This window comes from Xenopus tropicalis, chromosome 4, assembly GCF_000004195.4.
Source record: "Xenopus tropicalis strain Nigerian chromosome 4, UCB_Xtro_10.0, whole genome shotgun sequence".
NCBI classification, from domain to species: Eukaryota; Metazoa; Chordata; class Amphibia; order Anura; family Pipidae; genus Xenopus; species Xenopus tropicalis.
The window spans coordinates 89530838-89543936 of record NC_030680.2 but is presented as its reverse complement, the minus strand read 5'-3'; the positions used below and the strand labels follow the sequence as shown (position 1 = coordinate 89543936).

The 13099-nt window shown below is 37.1% G+C and overlaps 1 protein-coding gene across 17 annotated transcripts in view; it reads right to left on the bottom strand.

Annotated features, from left to right (window-relative positions):
* Positions 1-13099, bottom strand: part of ptprf (protein tyrosine phosphatase receptor type F) — a 565520-nt gene that overhangs the window by 96801 nt on the left and 455620 nt on the right. The gene's annotated exons all lie outside the window — the stretch shown is intronic.

Genomic DNA, 13099 nt, shown 5'->3' with positions numbered 1-13099 from the left:
ACAACAAAAGATACTGCTAATTAGGAGAGAATTGTTGAAGACTATACAGACGAATTGGACCAATCCATAAATAACACAATATGGATTATGTCTTGGCCACCTAAGTGCTGTCCCAGCATGCCACATACTGCTCAGCATGACCACACAAGGCAGACACATTTAATGGATTTACATGGCTAGAACAGCAGTAATCTCTCAGTCAATAATTCAGGAACAGTATCAATGGAAATCTGTCAGGCTGTGATAACAGTATTGATCATGGGGATAGAACCATGGGATCATGATTAGCAGGAAGCTACAACCCTCTTGTTATAGCCGCTAGGAGTCAGAAGATTAAAGGGGTTGTAAACTCAGTCATAATGCTGTCCCACTGCACCCCCTAGTTTTGCTGTAGAGTTGTAAAAAACGTAATTATAGATACAAGAAAATTACCCACTAAAGCTGGCCATACACGTGGCGATCTGACGATAGGTTGCACGATCGGTCGCACGAAACATCATCAGATCCGCCACACACCGTCAGGGCTGAAACAGCAGATAAGGAGGTAGAAACAATAGGATTTCTACCTCCTTCTGCCGATTCAGCCCTGACGACAGATTTTGGTCAGGCGCCTTCTATGGCGCCCGATCAAAATTTTCTAAACTGGCCGATCGGCGAGTCGACCGATATCAGCAGCTTCCTGCGATATCGGTCGACTCACCAACATGCCATACACGCACCGAATATTGTACGAAACGAGGTCTATGGGAGTCTATGGGAGATGGCCTTTCCGTAATTTGGAACTTTCTGGATAATGAGTTTCCAGATAAGGGGTCCGATACCTGTACATTATTTTATTGCTCTGCACCTTCAATTTACATTCCCAGCTGGGAAGTTAGACATTCCAAATAACTTCCAATCAGGTTTTTAAAGCAAGGAAATCCTTGTCTAATGTTCATTCCACCTAACAACTAATGTGGTTGAACCAGTACTCTTGCACCACAACATAAGGGTTTAACTTATACTATACATCACAGAAACAGAGAATATTTTAAATAGGTCTATTAGACATCAGATACAGTTTTAGATTAATTGCAGTGCCATTTTCCCCTTCAAGAATGTAGATTAGTCAGAATGACTGGCTGAAGTCAGAATTTACTTGCATCCCATACAGGCAGACAGCACTATGTTAGCACTAGAATGTACCTTGCTACAAGCTTCTGAATATAGATCCCCCTGACTAAAATGGATTCTGTTTTCAAGCTAGCTTGGTTATGAATACCCTGACCTTGAGGGAAGAGCCCCCTGTATGGCTATAAGAGAAGTTCTTACTTTTTAAGAGATACATAGAGATATATGTTCTCCCACCCTTTTCACTCCCACATGTAAAAAATCCACAGAGCCGGTGTCAAATTGTCTTCTACCTCAAGTGGTCTCCGGTAACTGAATTTCCCCAACAAATCTAAAGGTTTATTTCAATGGTAATGGTGTTGCTAGTAGGGTTTGTCAGAGGCAACAGTTTCTGAAACATAACAAATATACCCCACTAAAAAAATGTTCTTGTGTGTAATTTCTGTTAAAAAGTACACCAAGCTGGTTCTGTAAATTGTGATGCTGTCCTCCTACAGGGCTATCAGCTCCTTCAAAGAAGCAATAATTGCCTCCTCTTTCTTGAATGTGAGGAATTAGCCTGTTGCAAAAGCTCTCTTTTTCTCCATTTAATCTGTCAGCCAACAGGGAACATGATCAGTTCTCTCAGTTCCTCATGTAATAAGAACTGATGTGCTCACTCATCACTATAGAAAAATGGAGGTAATTCCCACATTACTCACCAAGAAAAACCAGTCCCCAGTGCTTGCTCATATCACAAAACTCTATATGCCTCGGAGCCTTGTGTGCGGTTACCAGCAATGCTCAAGTGCAAGTAGAGCCAGGTGAAAAAACATGGGAATAACAGCAGAAGCTTTATTGAATAAACATATTCAAACACTACTCCAGCCAGAATTTACCCCCACGGAAAGTAAACTAATGAACAATTAGAATTATTAGCATACATAATTAAAGTACTTTTAGTCAAAGATGTACAAAAGGGCAAACATTATGCACAGTAGATTAAAACTGAGCACTTGGAAAGTCCCACATGAGAAAGCTTACACTTTGTTACTGAATAATGTATTACATTAGGTTTAATAACTGCAAACTTTTAAGGCTATCTAATTCTTGTTATGGTAGGAGGACTGAATGCAAAATTTGGAAGTCAGAGCAGTGCAACACCAGTCTATTCATATTGCATTATGGTATTCTGCAGCACTTGGCAGAATGTTTAATAATTGTTATCACTTTCCCAGGAGATTGCACACTCATTTTCTTTCTTTCACACACCAGAGTGAATTTCATCATAAGCCCATTAACCAGTATGTTTTGTAGTTACTCCATGAAGACACAAAGTACATGTTCATTAGGGTCACCAGATCAAATTTGAGGATAGGTCAAAAAAATTCCAGCTAGCAGGACTAAACTGATTTAATTTTAAGCGCTTTAGAACCAAAAACAAAAGGCCAGAAATATGAGGCAGCAATGCTAACCACTGTGCGACCACAGCATGATGCCTACTACAATGTTAAAAACGTACACAATTTGGGGGGCCTCTAGATTCTGGGAATCAGTTATCTATTTTTGCACAGCAAATCTACAAAGGGGTTTTCGGTTTTGTGGCCTTTAAGATCTACAGGTTTCCGACTCCTGTTAGCTGGAAGGTTGCTTGCAACACAAGACTGAAAGTGTCAATGGGACTGGTGTTTCCTTGAAAGCTGGGATCATTATTAATAGCATTACAAACCACTTTTGCTTTGTTCACATAATGCTTTACCTAAGAATGAGTGAACTTCATAAAACAAATTACATACAATATTAGTATTGTTCTTGATGTCTAACCAGGCAGGCAAAGATACATTTCCTCCTCTGTGAATATATGCAGACACACATATACACAATCCTTTTCCCATTATTCTATTAATCTTTGTTGAGCAGGTCCCACACCAATATGCTGCTTAATGCAGAGATCCTTGAGTGATCGAATAGCTCTAGAGATTAAAGAGTAGGTTTATATGAAGCATCTGCTTCTTTCAAGGACATGACTCCAGCTCCTATCAGTAGAAGGGAAGCTGTAGTGTATGCCCAGATTGGTGTGCTCTTGGGTTTGGAGGCAACAGCAGATAACACAGGTTGCTGAATGAGAGACTGGAGAGAGGGCATAGGCAGCCCAGGTGGCAGGATGCTCTAATGGAAGCCATAAATAATTTATCACCATAAGTAGCTGGCATGACTGCTTGAGGCTACAGAAAGACATGGTGGGTGGTAGTGTAAAACAGACAATAGCTGTTTAAAGAAGAGTGTGCTAGGATAGAGGCATTCTGTTTCACAGAACTGATATCAGGCAGGTATATATATGGATATTTGAGGAGTAATCTCTAATCTCACAAAAATGCTTGTAACATAAGAACAGTGATACATTACAGGACATTTATAATACTGAGCTTTGTAGGGTAGCGATCCAGAGCAAAAAAGAATAGTAACAGAAATACAGTGACAACTCTTTGCAGCTGAGTAATTAAAGATAAAGTTTAGTATACAATTATTTTCTAGTTTGGTTTAAAAATTGGAAAATCTGATTTACATGCTTTGTTTAAGAAAGTTCAGCATGTAAATCTATTTGCTGACTTTTTTGAAAAGAAAAAGAATGATATGGATAGAATATAGGCAATAGAAAACATTGCTAGTATTAGGGGGAGATTTACAAAGACCCGAACACTCGGAGCGTTCATGCGAATGCTCCAAGCGTATTATCGGCTGTTTGCAATGGTTTGGTACAAAAATTTAGTGACTTTTGGATCACCAATACGATATTATCGTGATTAATACGATTTTTTGTAAGCATTTTCGTGATATTTGCGATCTTCAGAAATTTTCTTTTCCAATCCGAATTTTTCCCATTCGGGAATCGAACTCTTGTTTTGATAAATCTGCCCCTTAGTGTAGCGTAGCGTACCTTCTTCCCATCAAGATAACAGAGTGCTGCAACTGAGAGTTAGCATAGTAATTCCAAATTTGGAAAAGACCCATTGAAAAAGTGGGCCCTGTATACAAAATTCTAAAACTTTTTAAAGGAGATAACAGTTTTCTGCATGCAAAAAGAAAATGTAATTTTAAACTTTGATATAAATTAACAAAAAGTGTTTAGTGGCTTTAATTATTAGTAAATTTAATAATGAGGAGATAAGTCAGTTCCCCTCCAGGTCAGCTGTCTTCTATTGCGTTGTTTCTGGAGTCGGATCCAGTATATAAACAGCCAGACAGATTTTGAAAAATGTTAATATGTATATTAGAATGTGGCTTAGAATTACTTTCTTGGAATTATTTTCTTTCATTGTGGAAAATGCAGATTACCTTTATAACAGTAATCAACTGCCTGAGCCTTTAGCTCTAAAGTCTTTCTAAGAACAACTTTTCTTACAATCCGTGTAACTTTCTGTACACACAAGAGTATTCATGTCCACCAAACTTTTTATAAAAATTCTATAGTGGCAGTTCTCCCGTTGCTCATGCTTCCAACAAATGCAGAGCTAGCAGAATCAATGTTACTGCAAATTGCAAAATGCCAAAATGCTCTATGGGTAGATCTGCATTGATCAAACAATAATCCAAGAGTCTTTTCAAAGTTAAACCTAACATTCACCCTGTCCACTTTACACTTTCCCTTATCCAATACGAAAGATCATTCTGACATCTTTGCAGGGAAGGCAATACTGACTTATTCGACTTGTAGCTAATACAGAAAATTAAACTTTCTTCTGTAGCATGCTCTAATTTACATTAATGAGCATTTTATTCTTCTGCTCTCCAAATAACAGTGCCATTACCATGTGAGGCTGTGTGCACAGCACACACTAATCCTTATGGCGGTTAACGGCACAGATAATGAATACAAGTAAAACACAAATGTGTCTGATCTCTTTGCATCTGCAGATTGGCTGGATATGTCCTTCTTCCCACATTATTTAACACTTTTACCAATACTGCTCAGTGGCATAACAGAAATCACTGCCTTCTGTTTTTCCTTTTTAAATGTTTAATTAAATTTCAAGGCCCATAGGAGCTATAAGTAGTGTATGTGGCTGGAAAAACTGCTAGAATTAAAATTTTGGCTTTAAAAATATGTAAGAGATAAAATGAGCTGATTTTTATTTAGAATTGTGAGGCCTGTTTACAATAGGCCTCTACATTTGCAGAACTCTGATATACGAGGTGTTCTTAAATCAGTTAGAATTTAAAAGAGAAAGTCAGGTAGCAGACAAAAGCTATACATATTATTAGTGACTCACTTATTGACTATTGATTGATTATTTGTAGCTCACTTAAATATTTGATTAACCCAAGCTGCATTAAATAGCTTCAAGAGACAGCTCACAAAACGTGTTCTATTTAGCTAGAATACAGAATACCTTGTTAAAATGCAGCCTATTTTCTATCCTATTGTTGCCGGTAGAAAGGCATTTTGGAATGGTTAGTCGCCTGTGGTAGCAAAGATCTATCGCAGGCAACTCCCTCCGTGGCCCATCAGCCTTAAATTCATACAACAGTTGACTGATCATTTAATACATGTTTTTGTTACCAATATGGCATTATCTGTCAAACAGTATAGAAGTACAGGAATAAAGATGAAAAGACACCAACTCCCAGTACCAACCCCCACTGGAGCTTTAAGCACAGTGTGCCCAGCTCCCATAGGTGGCACAAATAATTAAATTTTCCTGAAACAGAATAACGGAAAACAATGTAAAGAGGCCAAGTGCAGAATTTCACATACAAAGACTGAACAATATGGTTGGAGATAGGATGTTTGAGAATGACATGGACATCATAACTAGTTAAAACACTGAACCAGAGATAATTTCCCAGATTGTTTTCCAGATTCCCAATTCACTGACCAGTGCAATATCCTCCAGTAACTTCTGCCAGCTTCTTTGTGACTGAAAGCCTGCTAAGCAGCCACTTCATACACAAAAGTAATGCAATACTACGGTACAGAAAAGAGCAGTATATTCAATAACACAATAGTAGAGAGCAATTTAGGCAGGCTTAACACTTTGATGTACATCAGACTATAGGCCCACATAGAAAGTCAAGGTACCATACCATACCATAATCTCTCCTGGATAAATACGCACACACATAAACTTGAGAAAATCTAGAACAGTGTTCACACATAATTTTATTAACTTGCTCAATCCTTCTCAAGGTAACAATTATAATTCACTTTTCACCAACATATAGATTTTTCCAGTTTCCCTGTGCCTGTCAAGTATGTTTACAAGACTGCATTAAAAAAACAGTTCAGATATAATAACAGGCAAAAATGTAAAAGGATTCTGCTGACAGGAGCAATAAGTGCAGCGTTCTCAACCTCTCTCTTAGAGCTGCCGTAACTTTGCCAGCTTGTCAGGAGCAAGGCTGCCCATTTTACACAGGGTGACACCAGCACACAGAAAACCTTGAGCTGGAAATGTTTAAGAGCCTGGTTGCTTTTTATAACATTTTCTATGTGAGAAATACTGGATAACGGTTGCCTGTGGGGGATAAAAGGAAAGCACAAGGACAACTGCAACACTTTTAAATACACCAATTTACCTGTACTAACAGACATAGCAAATGTAATGCACTAACACATTGTATCAGAAATGTATAACAATGATAATGTAACCAAAAAGATCTGACTTGACTCTCAGAGAAGGCAAAACTTTAATAAAAGGGCTGTAAAACCCATAGTAATACAGGGAATGTGAGACATCTCAACACTATGTACAGCATCCTTAAACCTAGTTGATCAGTTAATGTTTCTGTTTAATACATTCCCTTTGCCCAAACAACACAAAAGAAATTCACTCCAAAACCTGCTAAGAGAGCACCATGAATGCGCACTCACAAAATATGTGAATTCCATTTTTAATGTACCTATGGTTCCACCACACACTGTACAGGTATGGGATCCCTTATCTGGAAACCCATTATCCACAAACTTCCAAATTACGGAAAGGCCATCTCCCATAGACTCCATTATAAGCCAATAATTCTAATTTTTAAAAATGGTTTCCTTTTTCTCAGTAATTATTAAACAGAACCTTGTACTTGATCCCAACTAAGATATAATTAATCCATATTGGAGGCAAAACAAGCCTATTGGGTTTATTCAATATTTAAATGATTTTTAGCAGACTTAAGTTATGGATATCCAAATTACGTGTGTATATATAGAAATAAGACATTTATGGGTAATATATTGATGCCAATTTGGATATGGCAGCCAAACAGAACGAATCTGTGCCTTTAATTTCTGTGTTAAATAACAAATAAGAACAAAGAGTAAAAATTACCAAAATCATCAAACTTTTACAGAAAACTTATTTTAGGCTGATTTCTTGAAATTCACTTAAAACAAAAACATCCATTTAAAAAAAGAAAAAATGCTGTCAATTCCAGCAAGCCTCTGCATAAAGATATAAAATATATATTTTTTTATATTTTATATATTTGTTCAATGGCTTGACTGTTATACATTTGCAAAATGATACCAATAACCGTCTGCCATAACACAGCAAGATGCGTTACATTGCTAAAGATGGCCATACACTAGAAGATCTGGGGTTGCCAAACAAGCAGATCTTTCCTCCAATATGCCCATCTAAGGTGAGCAATAATGGACTAATCCAATCATTTGGCCCCCCAACCAAATGACTGAAATACAACAATGCAAATAGCCATCAGAGCAGCAGCCACATCATTAAGCTGATGCGGTCCACAATCTGACGAGAAAATTAAACCTGCAGATTGATTTCAGCCCGATTTGTGGCTTAAAAAAAAAATCGCCCACGTAGGTCTGTCAAGGGTCCCCGTAATCAGGCAGATTAGCAACCGAATCGTTAAGGATCAGTGTATAGCAATCTTTACATAAAGAAGAACAATACTCTTTGGTCAATCACAAGCAATTTTAGAAATCACTTGAACAGAAGATAATTGGTCTCTGTAATCCATGTGGCACAGAGATGAAAATCTAAGGTCAAATCACATCTTATATAACCCTGCGGATAAAGAAGAATTGTCTCCATTTGCACAAAGGTTTTTGCACTGACCAGTTTTAACAAGAGTCCTTTAAAGTTATCCATTAGCCACTAATTGGTAAAAGGCTCTACTGGTGTTTAAAGAAGAAACATCTAAGGCTGATACCACACGTGGCGTTTTTCTGCTGTGTATTTTCTAATTCTCTCGGCGGCTGAAAAACGCCCGATATCATCATCCATAGAAATAGCTTGAAAAGACACGAAGCAAACCACACAATGCGGAAATAGGCTAAAAAAATGCCTTAGCACGGATTTTTCAAGCGTAGGCCGAAATCACCAGGATTTGCACAGCAAGCTATTCCTATGTATACGCAAAGGCAGCTGCCAGATCTAGCGGAAATATGCGGGGTTTTTTGCTATTTCGCACTATTAGCACCATGGAAACGGGATTTGCTTACGTCACCAGTACTAGGCTGAAAAACGCCATAGTCAGGGGCTGTGTGGCTTGTGCGGCGTTTTTAGGCTGAGAAAAAACGCAGCGGAAAAACGCCACGTGTGGCATCAGCCTAAGGTATGGCTTCTTGGCAAAGGTTATCCCAGAAACACTGGCCAAATATTGCATGTGAAGTACAGGAGATATAAAAAAAAATAAAATCAATTACTGACACTCATTTTGCATAATAGCTGTTAAGTTCTGGATGGATGGACCATTTCAGTATCTATAGCAGCTGAATACTTCAATTGTTTTAAATAAATGCACATATGCCAGTATCTATATCTGTTGTTTGAAGAAGGATCTCACAATACTGCTTAGTATGGAAGCTGTTTATGTAAATCAGTGATCATGATGCATAGAAAAAAAAAAAAAAAAAAAAAAAAAGAGACAAACTGAGAGATGAATGACTCCATCTGGTGTATCCATGGAGATGCTTCTATCAGGGATGTAAGATCAGCTTTTTAAAATCCTTAGATAATATTGCATATGGTATATTAAATATTGCATTTGAGTGGCATACAGACAATTATATCATAATGTCATTATAAAGTAGGAATGATTTCCTTTTTTACACAAATATTCATCTCATTAATTGTATACTTGGTCAATAGCAGAAATTATAATTTCATCAATGAAAACGCAAGCAAAGCTGTCAAAACAATATATTTAGCAGATAACCCATAATCAGGAAGAGTAGTAGAATGACATCATATAGAAAATTAAATGGCTTAGTGACCTCATTTCATTAGTACTGCAGCCTTCATAAAAATAGAAAATTCAACTGAACTGTCCTATAACAGCTGGATTACCCATTTTACACTAGCAAACAAGGTTCTAAGCAATTTCTGTACAATTTTACAGAGGGTAAATAATATTAAAAAAAATAATAGTAAACATAAGTATACAGCCATGGTAAAAGACACAGTGTGAAGTCTGAGCCCCAAAGAGCTTACAATCTATGTGGCGGCCTAAAAAAATAAATGTAAAACTTAAAACCACTTTTCTGCTTACATAGAGCAGTGGCAGGTGATTTATCCGGAAGACAAGTGCCCCATGTGCAAAAAGCCTAAAAAGTAAAATCTTGAATCACATGATTGAGAGGCAGAGTGAAATGTATTACTTTAAGCGCCTAGAAAAACTCACTATTCTTGTAAAATCAAATCTAAATGTTTTTAAAACCTAATCCATACCTCCCAACATCTTGAAAATGAAAATAGGGACAAAAAGAAATGCATGCATAGCTCAGCAAATTTTTTTAACCACGCCCATTTTGCGACCACACCCCCTAAATACCGCTCCCATTTGACTACATTTGGCAGGTTATTTAAAGTTTGAACACATTTCTGCTGGTTTTGGGGTTTGTTTTATGTGTTATTAAAGTTTGGTTAAAAAAAAGATGAAATTGCCATTTAAACTGCAAGTCTCAGTTTCCCTAAGACAGCGGTTCTCAACCTGTGGGTCGTGACCCCTTTGGGGGTCACCTAAGACCATCGGAAAACACATATTTCAGATGGCCTTAGGAATAATTTTATGGTTGGGGGTCACCAAGAATCCGGGACTGCGGGTTGAGCTGTCAAAAGAGGGACAATCAAAAATCGGACAGTTGGGAGGTCAACTAATCTTGTTAAAAGTATAATAAAAATAATATTTTCACCCATATAAAAAACATTAATGAGAGAGTGGAGCTGAAACACATTTGCTTTAAACAATGTATATTTTTATACTAGCTTCATGATTTTGTCTATATAAATTTCCATATCAACAGGCTATCAATCTTACGCTGCTTCCACAAACCATACATTCTTAAATCATAGTTGGAGATACAAAGTAAAACAGATGCCACTGTATTCTACTTAAGCAGATTCTACTTATCCATATTGAGCATCGGATATCTTCTCCCAAACAAACCCGTCACCCAGATCCTCCTAGGACATTCAGACCTCTAAAGCAATAAAAGTCTCTGAGTAAAATAGGCAAATACCTTTAAACACCATGTGGTTTTTTTTAGTGTTAAGTCCTAAAATTTAATGACATATAGCTAATGCACATTACATCCTAGTATTTCAAGGAAAGAACCCAATTTCTAAAGACTGGAGAAAGTGCTCACCCTAGGGAACTGATGTAAAATTGGTTATCCATTAGAAGGTAGGGGGGAATTATGTGCATCCTAATCCGTTAAAGTGACAAATACAGACCTTACATCAACATAATCTCTGTAGGCAGCCTATCTAGGGATGGGTGGGAAGCAGAAAGTTTCCATAAAACACATTCCACACAGACAAAACCTCTTTAAAAAAATCACTTGTCATGTTGGACAAATCTGTTCCTTTTTCCAGTGTTTACTTTCACTTTAGAGGATAAAAACATACACAGCTAATCACAGAACAGAGTAAAAATACAGATCTTTAGTAAGAGAATGCCATTATCTAATCTGATTAGCTCCAGTAATGGCAGCTAAAGATAATAAAGGATGGCTGGACACCAGCTGGGAAAGCTGCATTGTAAAGTGAATAAAACAACTGTTTGATATTAGGAAAGTGTGTCAGCCTATGCTTTTAGGGAAATGACACTTCAGTGACAAAGTATATTCTCTTCCACTTACCATAAATGATTTGTACTTGATAAAAGCTTTACTGATGGCTGAATATACAAAGCAGCTTTAATAAGGAACATCCAAGAACAAAAAGGCTAACTTCACATATAGAGATTTGTAGCTGATACTTTTTGCTTCCTATAATTACATTTGATATTTTCCAAAGGGCAGTCCTCAAGGACTTCAAGTTTACTCCCAATGGACACACAGATATTCAGTGCGTGTATGGTGGGAGACGAGGTGACCAATATCAGCTATAGGTCGTCTCGCCAATTAGATGGGACAGAAAATATTAACCGGGTGTCTTTGAAGCAGCCCGAGCAAAGGCAAACATTTAGTGCTGAATCATCACATAGTGGTAGATTTCTTGCAGGAAAGATCATAATTGTAATTGTAAAAAGTTGGACACCAAATTGAATATTTTTGCCTTTTGAAAGAAAGAGAAGAATACCACATACTTTAATAAATAGGTTTGTATGTTAATAAACTGTATGCTGTAAAATATAGGGAAATTAAAAGTTTCCCAGAGTTCTGAGACTAAGTCAGAAAAAGAAAGCTATAAGGATTTAAATAATAGCATGTTCTACCAAACAGCATGTCATTTGGTCCTGCATATTTTAATTAGAGATTAGGACACAGGATTGCAAAAAGACATAATAAAAAGTTATTTAAATAAACTCAGCAAATTATTCTTCTCCTGAAGAAATTTTGCATCCTTTATGGGTTTTATAGTTATAGTGTTAATTTGGGTTAAAAAAAAAATAAGAAAAGTTCATCAAGTTTACTCCTCCAAATGAAACAGAGTCCACACGTATCACAAACTAGCAGACCCTATGCACTCACGTATATAAACTATATCTTGAGATTACAATAGCTTTGGATATTATGCTTAAGAAATCATCCAACCACTTAAAGGCATTGAAAGGGTTGTTCACCTAAAATAACTTTTAGTATGACGCAGGCAATGATATTTTGAGACAATTTGCAATTAGTTTTAATTTTTTTTTTGTTTTTCAGGTATTTCGCTTTTTTGTTCAGCAGCTTTCCTATATGGAATTCCAGCAGCTATCTTGTTGCTAGGGTCTTGTTTCCCTTAACAACCAGGCAGTGGTTTGACCGGGAACAGGAGACTGAAATATGAATTGGGGGAAGCCAGATTAGAAAGATAAGGAATAAAAAGTAATAACACTGTAGCCTCACAGAGCAACATTTTAGCGGCCAGGTCAGTGACCACCACTAGTGGAAATATTTTGTTGCAAACAAAAATAATCACCTCACCCTGCAGACTATTCCACAACTTTACTGCCCTCACTGTGATGAACCACCTATGCTACTTCAAATTAAAAAAAAAAAAAAAAAACCAAGAAGGCAGGTAAACATAAATAATGTACAGTTAAGGGGCAGTATTGGAATCAGGTCAGCCAGGACACCTTTAGTACACTTTATTCTTTAGCATATTAAGGTTATATGGCAAATGATCACCCCAGATTCTTGTGATGTATGAGCCACAGCAAGTTCAAACCTAGACATTTCTTTTTAAAATGGGAGCCTGCTCAATTACACAGTAAAAACAGATTTAACCTGACACCTTTCTCAGAATTTACTGCTGCATTTTGTGCAGAAAACATTTTTTCCATGTGCCAATGAAATGAATACCTGTAGGCAGAAAAAATATCACCAGAGCCCAGGCATAAACCAGCACAAATTGATATTATTTCACTTTTACAGCCTTTACTTTGTGGTTTCATCCAGAAAGTAAACGATTTGGGGAGACTGTACCACCTTGTTAATAATCACAAGCTTGGTTTAAGGGCTGTAACATGCAGTAGTAATAGATGGCCAGATGTTGGACACTGATGGTGGAAGTAGATTTGCCCTGAAGAATAGTGTTTCAGGACACTGTATACATAAAACAGA